Genomic DNA, 14,982 nt, shown 5'->3' on the forward strand with positions numbered 1-14,982 from the left:
GATCAATTTTTAGAGCTATGATAATGTTAAAAAACTGTTACAGAATAATATTAATAATCTCCTTTCTCAACTTTTCATGGAAAATAGATATCTGATTACCAGTTGTGTGTTCGAAAATACAGATGATTTAATAGATCTGGTTTTAAATTGTAAATCATGACATTTAAATTCAGTATAGACTCTGTGAAGCCTGATTGAACTACAGTGACAGCCTGCACCATGTTGTATTCTTAAATCCAAGTGTTGAGAATGTTCTGCGTTGTTCTCGATGACTTGTTTGAAAAATCTGTTTTTAGAGCATATTTAATGTCTGGAATGACCTAATGAAATGTTAATTTTTCCAAAGAGTATTTCGTACATTTCTGTCAGCATTAAAGTCTGATGAGTATTAACACTGGACTCCATTCAGCCAATCTATTCGCCAAGGTCTGGCCATAGCCTAATGGTAAGTATTACTGTAAATTCGAGACTTCATGGTTTTCCTTCCATTTCTATAAGATCGTGTTCCATTATTTGTGGTCGTGGGTGTATTATAGATTCAAGTACTAGATGTCCATCCCTCAACATTGCTCTTGCCCATGCTGTCATGTCCATTCCGTGACATTAGCTGTGATAATCAATTCAAATCTTACCTTCTGAAACCTGCTGCCATCATTTTCTTTGCTGTCCACATTTTAAATTATTTCTTACGGTACGTTTCCTGAATATGTGTTATTGTGGACACTTCTATATACATGCCAGATATCAGTGTATTTAACACCACAAATAACAGGCATCACCTGCCTAATTGACTTAGGCAGAGAGAGAAACAATGACTGTAAGCGATCCATTTATAACTCAAATTAACGGCCACCACAGTAGAGGTTATGCACACGTGGCTATAGTGGGAGGAGTATTAACAATAATGGGATGTAACAAGGTTCCAACCCTAACTTGTCTTTTGGCAGAGCCATCAGCAGCAATATGGATATTAAGTTGAATTCACCCAACTGGAACCGTGCAATGATAAATGTACCTTAAGGTACACACACTAGAAGAGTAGGGTAAGAAAGAAAGTAAAATGAACAGTATGAATAAGATATGTGTATGAATTATACACAGAGACGCTGAAAGCCACAAAATGAGAAAAGCGACCACTGGAAAGATACTTGACGAGAACAATGTCTTAATGGTGCAAGAAACAAAGCCACAGAAGAGACCATCATATAGCAGAGACGTCGATTTTCTTGAACTATATCGACAGCGGTGGAAAATGTAAAAAAATAACTTCATATTTTCTTTGATGCCAACACTAAAGGCTGCCAAGTACCCACTCATAAAAATGCATTTTGGTCATCTTCTATATCCCTAAAGACATTATGATAGAGGAAAAGAAATAGAATAGTTTAGTGAATCATCTTATGAAAATGGACGAAAGAGTCATCATCATAAGCGACTTTAATGCTTGGAGCCATATTATGGCTTACACTGACCAAAATATGATTGGAAAATCATTGGAAGAGACACTGCAAATCATCAAGCATATTCTAGGGAATAATGATGTCACATTGTTACACCTGTTGCATTCCTTGAGATGAACTTGAAACTACTGCCTTTCATGGGCAGTGGCCATAAGCCCATACTCATGCATATAGTAAAGAAAGAATCACTCAGAATATGGGCTTCCTATATAAAATAACTTCCAAAACCATGGTGAGTAAATGCATGAGGGTGGCAAGAAAAGAGTGGATGAGTCAGAAAAGTAAATGTGATAGTCAAAATAAACCCAAATATAGAAGACAGCAGAAGTGGACCAAGCCTGGAATAAGAAGATTAAAGCCTATAAAGCATACACTGCAGCCAAAAGGCATAATAAAGCAGGTTTTAATAAAGCTACTTCAAAATTCCAGCCAAAAAAGCAGAAAGAAGTAGGCAAGCAATATAGAAAATATTTTTCAGCAATGAGATATAGCAGACCCCAATATAAGCCAATTTTAGTAAATGGTAAATATTATATGAAGAATAATAAGTGGATGTGTGTTAGGGGCACAGGAAATCAAAGGGATAAATAGTGAATGTCTGAGAAATGATGAAGAAAAAAGCAACACCTTTATATAGAAGTATACCAGTCACCTACAAGAAAAAACAAGCCTTTGTGGGAAGGGAATGGTAAGATGCGAGTAATAGAATTCAAGCTAACTCGTGGTTGGAAATGCCAGTGTCACTGGATGAATTGTACATAACTCTTCGAGCAACAATGATAGATTTTACACCAGGACCAGATGGTATGAGATACTCCAAAATTAAACATCTTTCCACTGAAGAGAAAGAAGAGCTAATTCAAAGAATAACTTTGTCAATGATAAGAGAAAATAGAAAGGACCTCAGAGACTGCTCAGTAGCAGCGTTGCCCAAACCTTTCAAAGACTATCACACCTTGAAGGAATATACACTAATAGCAATGTCAAATGTTTGAGTAAAGCTCGTGGAAAAGGCGGAAACCAAAAGGCTTGTGTGAGACCTAAAAAGAGAGAGGCTGTCTGCCTATCAAGGTGAGACAGGAAAGACCAAAGAAATCCATAATCTCAAATTTTGGGACAGTCATAGCATCAAGCCGTGTACACAGACATCATAGTGCTAAACTCTTGGACTACTTGACCTCGAAGATGCTTAAAATATAATGGATATTAGCATTGTGGCAATAAAGCTAAAAGCTGTTTGGGTTTCTTACATTCTTATATGGTTGATACTGACTTTGCTGGACACAAGTGTAGATCTGATATTTTTTGCAATTAGCTCTGGTTTGCTACAAGAATCTCTGCTGTGTCATGTCCTCTTCATGGTATACACAGCATATCTTGTCAGAGTGACACTATATACATATGTTGAGAATATAAGTATTGCAAACATATAATACATGCCAATGAAAGTATGTGGTGATGGTCTATGGGTAACAAAATGCCCATTTAAGCAGATAAAGCCTGCTGGATGTTGGCTACTAGATCTTTCACAGACACTTCTCTCTCTACACACTGAAATATTCAGACAGAATAGTTGCATAGAACTTTATTGGGTTCTGTGATGGATCGCAGAATGAAAATGTGTGGAATTACTGATAATGAGAAAGCATTTGGTGACATAATACCTTTCTCAAATATGCTGCATCCAATTAAGTATAGCAAAGGAGCTGTCCAATTTGATGAATGCAATAACCCTGACCAAAATGGATTATGGAATCCACTTGTGTACATAACTAACAAATCAGCAATGACCAAGTTACAGAAAGTGCAGAATTCAGTAACAAGAGGAGTAACAAGAACAGCCAAACCAACTACCTGTGACATCCTTCTCTTTTGGCTTGAATTTGAGCAGCATTACAAGAAAGCACTACTTAAAAATCTTTCCAACTAGTATCATTTGTTTGTGTACTTTTTATTGCAGTGTTTATTTTGTTTTAATTATTTCTTACAGCAATTCTACTAATAACCAACGATCCCTATTTCCCGTTAAACCCCTCCCCCCCAGTGGCATAGCGGTGGCATGTCTGGGGACTTACACACAAGAAACCTGGGGGACAAAGCGCAGATAGTCATTGTGCATCTCTGTGCTTTACTACAAACAAACAAACTTTCCGTTAGAATTTTAATTTTTTTCACTATTTATCAGTAACAATGTAGGCTAGTAATAGCTAGATGATTTGTAAATTTTGATTTCCGATTTTTTTCCTTAAAGTTTTACATCTAAAAAAGAAAGACTTTTGACGCAGCTGTTTTATTTGTTATCTCTTTTTTGGGGGGGGGGTCTATAATGCTGTTCAAATATTTTCCGTTTACTTACTTCTTGCTAAGCTAAATAATAATAGCTTATAATAAACTATTCACAGATTATTACCAAAGATTCCAATGTGTTTCATTTATCTTTATGTAATATTAGCTTGGATGTGTGAAATAAAAACTCGTTTGTAACAAAGGATATGAAATTGTACTTCTGTTTTTGTTTCTTAACATAATAAACATTAAAAGTATAATAAAAATACATAACGGTACCAATACTGAAAAAAGGGGCATTTTGTTGTCAAGAATTCTATTAATATGAAATTAGATGGGGATCCAACCCCCCTATGACCTTCCCCATGTCGTTCATTGTGTCATTAATTAGTTTAAACCACATGTTCAAAATTTTGCCAGCATTTCAAACAATAATTTCGCTCTTGATGTACTAGAATGGTTTCAACACCTCGTGGAAAATAACTTTTGTAATATTTATTTCTCTTAATTTTGAAAAAAACAACAACATATATATATATATATTGCCCCTCAGTGGGGCAGCGTTAAGTTTACGGATTCACAATGCTTTAGTCCAGGGTTCGATTCCTCGCGGTGGACACAGCAGATAGCCTAATGTGACTTTGCTCTAGGACAGACAAACTATATAATTTCACAGTGGCTGTTCGTTCGTGCCTGTACTCCGTCTCACCGGCTTATTCGTATGGCCATGACGCCTGCGTGTGAGACTGCAAAACATCTAAAAAAGAACCCAGTAAGACAAAACAAGGCCCAATAGCTCTGATACGGTTAGTCTTCGGTTCGCCCTAGTTCAACTACTACGTAAACGTGAGAGAAAGATCCATTTCTGGCTCACGGCGTCGCTTGTGGGGTCTCTTCCCAACCCCTCTGTAAAGCATGATAATAATAAACATTAAAAACTGAAACACATCACATATATATATCAAAAACCATGTGGGCCCTCATAAAACATGGTATCTTCTCAATATAAGTCGGCTGACAATAATATTATCAAATAAAACATCATAAAAATATCACGTGTTTGCGTTATAAAATCATTGTTTAATAATACTTGAATAAATTATACAGGTGAAACGTCGTGATTGTCAGAGCGCTCGTAGATGTCACTACCGTAGGAATAGCTCAGGGATGTCGGAGTACGAGTGTACACGGCTAACAACTGTGTTCTATTTCACGAAATAGTTTAATTACACGATAGTGTATACTAATTTTCCTCTGAAATCACTTTTATTGATAATATTTCGTATTGCTGACCTTTGTAGTTTTGCATTTTTTGTCAAAACGTTTCGACATTTTTTACATAGTTCTAGTATTTTTTTATTTATCTGCATATTATTAATAGAATTTAAACAATAAATAAAACCATCAGGATTTCGGCAGTGTTCACCTAGCGTCATCTGGTGCGTTTATACTAAAAATACTGCTTAATAGGTAAAAGCCATATGATACTATTGCACAACGTGCAACACTTTTAAACAAATATTAAGGATTTCCTGAATATTTATTTAGCTTAAGTTTATAATTCTGAATAAGTATTGATCATTTTCATTATATTTACGTCTAACAGTTACATTTTTACTGGAGAAGCTATGGAACGTGTTATTTGTATGTTCAAATACACGAAAGTTGTGGTTGCAGTTGTTCCTTTATTCTAATATTTAATTATTTTCCTTTTTCTTTTGTGTAAAATTCCTCATAATTCGTGCACGCAATTTTATAAATATAGCCAGAATTTAAAATTTCGAGTCTAACTGTAGTTTGTTAGTTTTTAGGGTAATGACAAATCGAATTTATGGTGAGAGTCAAGCGAAAAATAAGCCCGAAAATATAAGTGAAGATGGTGTCTTACAGCGGCTCAGAAAACGCTTAGTGTGGATTAGATTGACAGCGATGTTATTACGTTAAAACGATCTCATTTAGACAGCGAAAAAAAATCGTCGTATGATTCGGATTATATGATAATCACGGAGAAAATAAGCTTGTTATAGCTTACAACGTAGTTAAGTCATTAAGCAATACATCGCGACTTACACTTTTCATTATTCATGCTTCAATTTTAACGGTAGTCATAATCTGGACTTAAGGAAGATTTAAAGCTCTTACCAGTTTAACTGGTGCATAAATTTTAGATTTTGTTTTAAAAGCTTCAGACACTAGCGGGTTTTATGTCACTTGTAATATTTCTCGTGGCTAAAAGCTGTGTGGTTTATTTCATATGTACAAAATAATAACAATAGAAAATACTTGCTATTTAGTTGCTCTAATAAAACAACAGCTCTTGCCTCTTGGTGAGAAATTAAAAGTTGCATACAAACGAATTAATAATAACTAGTGAAGTAAGAAGATATTTAACATTCAGGGGGGCCAACAGTGGCTGTAACATGCAACATACGCAACTTCTGCCACTACCTGTCCATGGAGCCTGACAATCGACGTGGCCTCTCCTACATCATAGCAATTATAGTTTTTATATAACTCCAGACGCAACATGCGATAGACCATTTCTCTGAAACACAATTTTTTGAAATATTGGGTGAGGGGGGGGGCAATTATATATTCTTCCCTCCCCTAAAATTACTGGGGTCGAGACTCCATGATCTCTCCTTGTTCCTTCTTTACAGATATCGGTCTTATTACTGAATGCAAATAACGAAATGTAAGGGATGTTGGAAATAGGAAAAAAAAAAAAAAACTTATCAAAATACCTTAATGACATTCGTTACTCTAGAGCAGCTTTCTCAAATTGGGGTCCTGGTTCAAAAGGTGGTCGCAAGATTATTGTAGGTGTGTCGCGAGATCATGAAAAAATATTGCGATAACGGATATTTTAGAGTATGTACAATAATTTGATATCATTGTGTGTGCGTCTGGGGGAGGGGTCGTCACAGCCTGAAATATTTTCAAAGTAGGAGGGGCAGCAAACAAAGTTCGAGAACCCCTGTTCTAGAGCCAAGATTACCAAACTGGGGGTCGTAGGGGAAATGTCTGGGAGCTGTAACCTGTTCGTGTGTTGAATTTCGTGCAAAACTACTGAAGGGTTATTTACGCTAGCAGTCCCGAATTTATAAGTGATGGACTAGAGGGGAGGCAACTAGCTAATACTACTCTCCATCAAATCTTGGGCTACTCTAATCGAATAATGGGAGGAACCATCACATTATAACTCCACTAGAACTGAAAGGGCGAGCTGAGCATATTCTGTGTTGGAATTTGAACCCACGGCCCGGAAATTATGAATCGAGCACCCTAAACATCAAGTCAAGGAGCGTAGCAAATGTACAATACTGTTAAGATATCTGTATATTCATTGAGTTGGGTGGGACCCTTACCCATGATGTGGAATGTTATGGAAGGTGTTGTGCTGAGAAGGTTTGGGAACCCCTATCGTTGTACATAAAAATAATAGGGTGAATATTTTTACACCATTAACCATCCGATACTTATCGTTATATATATTCTTTAATCTTCTGGTAATTTTTCACTATTTCGTATTAGATAGTTATGAGAATTTTATGCAAATGTTTAAAAGCATGGACCTAAGTTCAGTTTATATTATTTATGTAAATGTAATTATATCCAACATGTGATTCGTACTAAAACAATTTAGATACTTGAAATCTCGAGACAGATGTTTGTAAAGTTACGAGGAACAGACCATATTTTCACATATTGTTATCAAAAATCTCTTAATGTATTGGAAAATACAAATTCCCCATTCAAGTGGTAAGGTGGCTTATGGTTACAACACGTATAAAAACTTTGACTTTCTGGTGGTATGTGCTTTAGAAGTTTATATTTAAAATGCACACTAGTTGCAGGTTTTTATAATTCTAACAATAGCTTCACGAAATCTAAACGGTATAATAAAATGTACCATGCAGAAGTAGCTAAAGGATGACCAAGAGGGTGTACCGATATGAAGCTACAAAGAAGTGTGCTTAACTTCTGCAAACTAAATGAATCATTGAAAAAAACTAAAACAGCATCCATCGTGTTCGTTGTGTCGTGAACATGAAGTGGCATCAAATTAATTTCCACAGATTAACACAATCCGCCACGTCTGAGAATATTCAAGCATATTGCAAACTGCGAAACTATTAGGCATTAGCGCGATCCATGATTTATTTTTGTGAACTTATAGATGTCCTCTTTGTACACAAAGCCCACAAGCGATTCGCTAGATAGCAGTACTTAAATGGCGTACAATAATTCGGATGAGATCCTGTGTAGGTAAACATATTTTTTCAAAGTAAAAATGTTCGTAAAACGTTTGCAATTCTGCAGTTTGGATTATTATTGCCTAAAAATAGAACGTAGAAGTAAAGACTTAACCTAGCAAAGATAAGGAAACCAGTTTTGTTTATTCCAGCTTGATCTGACCATAAATTTGATCACAACTCATCACTAGTTTCCAATTATTTTCCACATTGAGCAACTTCAGATGATGACCACAAATCCAACAGCTGGACCTGAAGTTGTTGGGAAATACATCATTGTCTAAATACAGTTTTACTTTCTCTTCAGTATTATAATGATTAATAGTACAGTACTTCCTACTGGGGGACTACTGTAATATTCTCTGTATTATCCTCGATCAAGGGACTACTACAATATTCTTTATGTTATCCGTGATCAAAATTGTTCATAATCAGCTTCTGATTTTTTTCTTTCTGTATTACTACTGTATTATAACACATATCTACAGAGCCTGTGACTTTTTTGACACATATTTCTTAAATTTCAGTCATTTATTTCCTATAAGCTGGTGATTCAACCAGATATGGCAGTTTCGTCCCTGGTGGTTTACGTGGATTGGAAAGCTTTTTTAGTTGGATATTGAATTTAAACTCAAATGTCAGACACATTCTCTATGTATAATGTGTTTTTGCATATATGCAGGTTTTTCCTCTTTAAAAGAGTATTTTGTTTGAAGTTGTCAGCATACGTGCGAACTGGCTTCTAAGTATAGATTTAGCTTAGTAAAATCTATGGGGAAATTTGAAACATGCAGTAATTTTATAACCATACGTTGTTTCTGTGAATGAATATAGTTCACGTTCAGAGTATTAACCTACAATTTTCTTTTGTTTTGAGTTTTTTTAACTCAACTGTTCGTTAAAAGATACATAAATCTGGCAATATTTCGAAATAGATGTCTTTTCGAAGCTTTTATTTGTCCTTCGTACACTTCTAAATAATGTGTTTGGTACATATTAAGTGTAATGCGTTTAAATTTAATTTAAATGATAATAATTTGTAAAACAATGTGATAATTCAATGCAAGTTTATGGTGTGTAAACAAATCATCTACGATTTGCAAAACATGCATGAAGAAAATCGTGTTTCACTGCACATTATTTTTTGTTATTGTTTGTTTCATTGCATTTCTCTTGTACTGCACAGTACATCCGATTATGTTTGACCACCGTTAACTCATTTTAGCTCTTGAGCGTGGTTTGGGCGAAAAAACCTGCTCAGCGGTGACTTGCAGCAGACAAAAGAAAGATTTGGAATGCTAATTTTACACATCTTTGAATTGAAATTTGTAACAAACTAATTGAGAAGAAAGGGTTAAAAATCATCATTGTTAGGTTATTACACTTCTGGGAATGAGTATGGCTGTAAAATGGAATTTTATAATATATTTTTCGAAGTCCTTTTATTCAATATAATATAAAATCAATCTGTTGATTTTTCACAAATGAATATTTTTATGTCTATCGATAAGTTGTGCTATATCGAATTGACCAATTACAGGTACTCTGTTATAACATTATGTTAAAAATCAAGGTATTTTTTGTGTCTACATACACACAACACTACATAGAAAATCGAGACACACGTGTGAAGTGTACGAATATTATACTATTTCTTTTATCAAATTCAGGTTGAAAGGAATGAATGTCAAGTGTGTTTTGAATTTAACTGCACAACTATTGTCTTGTTGTGTTTCTTATTGTAGGAATTTTGTTCCAATGTCTGTACTCCGTTGCCGAATAGTTAATGACATTGAGCTGTTGTAAGCTGTAATATTAGTTTCCTTGTCTTGCAAAGTATGAACATAGTCTCTTAGCAAACATCATGTGGATCATCAGTATGCCTTCTTTTGATTAAACATTAAGTAAGAGATTTTATAAGCACGTTGACGTTACGAAAGGCAGGATATATAATACATCGAGATGTAATATTATTGTAGAATCTTATTAATTGATAGCTACTTTCTGTGCTACTCACCAGGCGTCGCCTCTGTAAAGCGCTCCTTCATGTTTCTGGCGCTGAATGTTGTTGGTTGTTTGTAAGGTAAAAGATGTAACAGGTGGCTTGGCGAGAACAGCTGTGATTGGCTGATAGAGGAGTCGTGCGCGCATGCCAGTGCCTTAAACGAACTCGCAGATCTCTAAATACTCAGCCAGTGATAACTCCGAGAGTAGACACATCAGGTCCTGCTCCAGGGAAGATCGCAGCTTTCTTAACACAAGGAGAAAGAAGAACGTAGTCGACAACCGAGTACCTATTAGGTGTTTTTGTATTTCGTAGCGCCCTGACTATAAACTGTGGCCATAGGCTTTCACGAACATCCCATATTATGATATAGCATTCAACAGAATACTAATTTTCTCAAGCCTGGAGGGAGAATCCAAGTGTCCAAAGTACAGACTGAAAATGGAATCAATACAACCGAGGTATGTTTCTTGATATATATATATATAGGTACAAAAAGATCTAAGTTCAAGTTTTAGTTCTAAAATGTACATAAGCGGCACTGAGGGAGAAAATTTTTTAATAATTGTGTGTTATTTTTAAGTTATTAAAAAACTAAAATTATGTATTCATCTGTTTCGAGTGTGTGCCAAAACAGTATTTGTTTGTGTTGCTGTTTTAATAAAAGTAGGTTTAATTTGCTAAGATATTAATAAAATAATTTCAAAAATTTCAACTAAAACATGTATTGTTAAATTAGTGTAGAGGATTTCAGAGTGTGAAACGTTTATTCTCTATAATATTTTACTGTGATGAATTAAACATCAACTATTATATTCATTTACAATATAAAAATATTACATATTTTTTGTATATGTTGCCTACTGAAATAGCTTTATTTTTGTGTTTATGTTCTTTCAAGTTGTCTATATTACAAAATTCGAATTTTTAAAGAAATTACCTCTTGCGACCACCTAGAGGCGCAAGAAAAGAGATAGATGATCTTGGATACGTTTATTAAAATGTCCGAACAGCTTACCAAGGGGAGCCCTAACTTTTTCCTGTGATACATCTCGTAATGTTAAAGAAATCTTTGGAGGCTTATATGTTATGAAGGCTTTATTACAGTAGGAGTGACTATTATTGTGTCTCGAGTTAATTAATCCTCTTTTATAAAAATTAATTCATTCGTTTCACACAAGTAAATTTCTAAAATGGCCTGACATTTGGTAAAATACGCTTAAGAAATAATCGCTACTTTTTTCAATTTATATAACTAAATGAATGAGAAAATACGTTTTTAAGAATTTTGTAGGCGTTGTTTATTTACAAAAAAAAAACTCCTTTAAAATTTTTTTCAGTAAGGTACTCGAAAATATTCAGGTACAATTTTTATTACGCTTTCCAAAACTGATTGTGTAAAAGTTTGAGATAATAAAGCTTCCTTCGGGTTGATAGCAATTCTTTTAACATAATCAAAATTTATATTCCACATTCTCCTCACAAAGTAAGAACATTCTAACGTTTTCAAGTTTCCACATGGATTACAGATTGCTTGAAAATTAAAACGACATAAAAATATTATGTGATAAACCTGTAAGAACTATTACAATTTGCACGATTTTTCAACATTTATTCGAGAAATAATAGTTATTAGGGAAAGGAAATCGTACTTTAAAATAATAGTTAAGTTTGATAATTAAACAAGGAACCAATTTTTAGAATAAATAGGCCCGGCATGGCCAGGTGGTCAGAGAGCTCGACTCGCAATCCCCGTCTCACCAAACATGCTCGCCCTTTCAGCCGTGGGGGCGTTATAATGTTATGGTTAATCCCACTGTTCATTGGTAAAAGAGTAGCCCAAGAGTTGGCGGTGGGTAGTGATGACTAGCTGCATTCCTTCTAGTCTTTCACTGCTAAATTAGGGACGGCTAGCGCAGATAGCCCTCGTGTAGCTTTGGCGCGAAATTCAAACCAAATCTTAGAATAAATTAATACAAATTATATATTTAAAGATTAGTTATTAACATGGTGGCATAAATATATGATTTGTATTCATCATGGAGAGTAATTAACAAAAAAAATCATAAAACTAGGGATTTAAAATATAAAATAGGAGTAATTATAAACCAAATTGTCGAATATTTTTATGATAATGTTTTATGAAATAGATGTTAGTCAAATGTATACTTATGTTCAAAATGATGGGGTTGGATCATGTGCATTTTCTTCGCTGTATGTGTATTTTTCATTTTCTCTCATTCAATGTAAGATTAAGCATTTGTTTATTTTTCTCTAAACTTTTAGAAAAAAAAAATCTAATCAGTATTTTGGCATAGTTTCTTCCAAAATAGTTTTGCAGCAACATAATGTCTTTCATGTCTTGGATATCTAAAGTGTTAGCGAATGCTGCTTGTCAATTAAGTTTTTTTTCTCGGGTTTGGGAAAGAAACTACAGAGCGATTATAAAAAAGACCCCATATTAATAATGATTATATTTTAAAAATATTTGTTTAAGCGCATTAAAATTCCTAAGTTTTATTCTGGAGAATTTGGAATTACTTATTACTGGGTATTTTTCAAAACTGAATTATATTACGTACTTTAATCGCATTTTTTCTACAAAACTAGCATTACTATTATTTTTCTTATTTTTCCATTATTCAACAATGCGAGGCTTGAGATTTGGGTAATATTCGTGTCGATGTGCAAAATATTCTGGGGTTCAATGAGAATTGTCTACGAGATACGGTGTTTGCAGTAGCTTCATTTAGGGAGAGGATTGGTATACCGACTTGAGAGTAGCAAAAAGCATGCTACATAGCTTCTTTTTATGAATCACCTTTTCCATTTCCAAATGTTTCTAGATGAAATTTGTTATCTTCAATGTGTCTCTGTCAAAATTGTGTGCCCCTAGGACAAGTAATGTTTCAGATGTAATCATTTTAATATGAGGTTTTTCTTTATAATCACTATATTTTAATCGAGCTAAAAGTTTGGTATTGGTAAAAAGTTCGATATTATTGTCTATACTAAAAACATTTATTTGCAAAATTCAGTTGCCAGCGTAGATGTCATTATTACTGTGTGGCTTCATAGATCGTTTCCCCCATATCTTGCGATCAATATTTCTTGTTTTTATAACAATAATCGTATGTTCCTGCAATATCCTCTTCCCAGTTGGTCATCTTGTAGACCCAACGTTATACACATTTTCTATACAAGAAATACACTTTGGCCATTTGCCCAGAACATTATTGTACAGTACCACTTTACACGGAAGAGGAACGTTGCGTGAACAGATGGGTTTTGTTTAGTGGTTCTTATTTCTGTTTTTATTTCCTTACACTGATAGTTCGGTTGTAGAAGAGTGCAGTAATGGTTAGTTTGACATAATATCTAACTTTCTGTGCCGTGAAGGAACATTTACTATAAGTTTATTTGTCAAAACATTGTTACAACAGGGACCTTTCGATCACATCCAATGAAACTGGCTCTAAAGTTGTAAAGGCAATTTTATAAAACAGGATATGCATTAATCGGCCAATTAATAAAACATAAGAATAATAAAACTCATTAAAGCTACAGCTGTTAATGTATGCGAATGTTAGCCTTTCATAGTTGAATGAAATATTAGCTTCATAGTTTAGGTTGTATATAAAATGTAATCGCTTCCTCGCGGTTTTGTTTTAGAATTCTTGTTTTACATGCACAGTAGAGTTTTCCAGGATCTGCCTTAGCCTTACAAAAAAGGAAAAAAAATGAAATTTCTAATCTGTAAGTTATTAGATTTTTCATCAATTCTCTTCTCTTTTGCTCATTCTAGTAATAACCTAGTGGCGTTTCATCAGTCAATTTTCTAAAAGTTGTTAATTTGGTTTGATTAGGTTTTTATTTTTAATGCACGGTATCAAGTCGTTTCTTACAAGTTTATTGATGTATGTTCATATTTTAACATTTATAGTATTTTTACATCAGCACTTTATTGAGTTTTATGCAAATTTTTAATGGGACATATTTTAAAGATTGTAGGAAAGTTTTTAATGTTTTTATTTAACTGCACGTGATTAAAATATTATTAAAACAAGTTATTATAACTTATTACCTTGTAGCACGGATTACTATTCAGAATCTAAGAAATTCAATTTAATTATGAATAAAATTACACGAAAAGTTTGTTTTGGTAATTTCAAGTAGAGTGCAGTTTGCTTCAGGCATGGTGAGCATGTTTGGATGTTGTGTGCAAATGGGAGTGTTAGTCTGAGGCTGTGGTTAATCCTATAGATGCCTGCTTTCGGCGACTGCTATCACCAAATCACCAACTAAGTTCGTCGACTATAATTAAATTCCATTATAACCAAATTTATTTAATTAAAGTTAGCTAACCCTAAAGAAGTTTTCAGATTATTTAATATTATTATTCATCTTTAATTGAAAAATGTACATCTCAAGTGAAATTTCACAACTTTACATTATAATATTCGTCTCTGTTTTGTACAAATATTTAATACATAAATGTAAATGTTTAAAAAGGAAATATTTAACATAAAAACTCATGTTAATTATAGTTTATTTGCACGACTGAGTTTTTTCTAACATGCCCCTGTGTGAAAATTTTATATCAAAAGAAACAGTGACATCCGTCGTACGTATTTGGAACATAGATTATCTGCAAAACATATGATGCTCATTTCGAATTCAGTTAGAAATCATTTTGATGTAAATGGTTAATCAGAAAGCCAAGTTTCAAAATTAAGAAAAACTAGTGAAGTATAGTCTTGAAATTCCACAAATATTAGAGCTTTACTGTTTGCACATTATTCTCTAAGTATACTGTATTAAATCTAAAGTTACTGCAAAATGTTTTCGAATACGTAGTTATTTCCGATCATTCTTGCTCTTACTTATTTATTTTTTATCGTTAAGTAACATTTCTGTGTGAGGATAGAAGCTTGCATAACATATACACAGCGTGGTCACAAGTAAATAGACACCA

At 33.8% G+C, this 14,982-nt stretch overlaps 2 protein-coding genes across 4 annotated transcripts in view; both read left to right on the top strand.

The window, feature by feature from the left end:
• The window catches only part of LOC111085345 (centromere protein T-like), a 281,870-nt gene that overhangs the window by 199,555 nt on the left and 67,333 nt on the right, over positions 1–14,982 (top strand). The gene's annotated exons all lie outside the window — the stretch shown is intronic.
• The window catches only part of LOC106457379 (sex peptide receptor-like), a 15,155-nt gene continuing 10,088 nt past the window's right edge, over positions 9,916–14,982 (top strand). For both annotated transcript variants that reach the window (XM_022383485.1, XM_022383494.1), the window contains exon 1: positions 9,916–10,468. The gene's annotated coding sequence lies outside the window, so the exon portion shown is untranslated. The remainder of the gene's footprint in view (positions 10,469–14,982) is intronic.

The sequence above is a fragment of the Limulus polyphemus genome, unplaced genomic scaffold (assembly GCF_000517525.1).
Source record: "Limulus polyphemus unplaced genomic scaffold, Limulus_polyphemus-2.1.2 Scaffold16, whole genome shotgun sequence".
NCBI classification, from domain to species: Eukaryota; Metazoa; Arthropoda; class Merostomata; order Xiphosura; family Limulidae; genus Limulus; species Limulus polyphemus.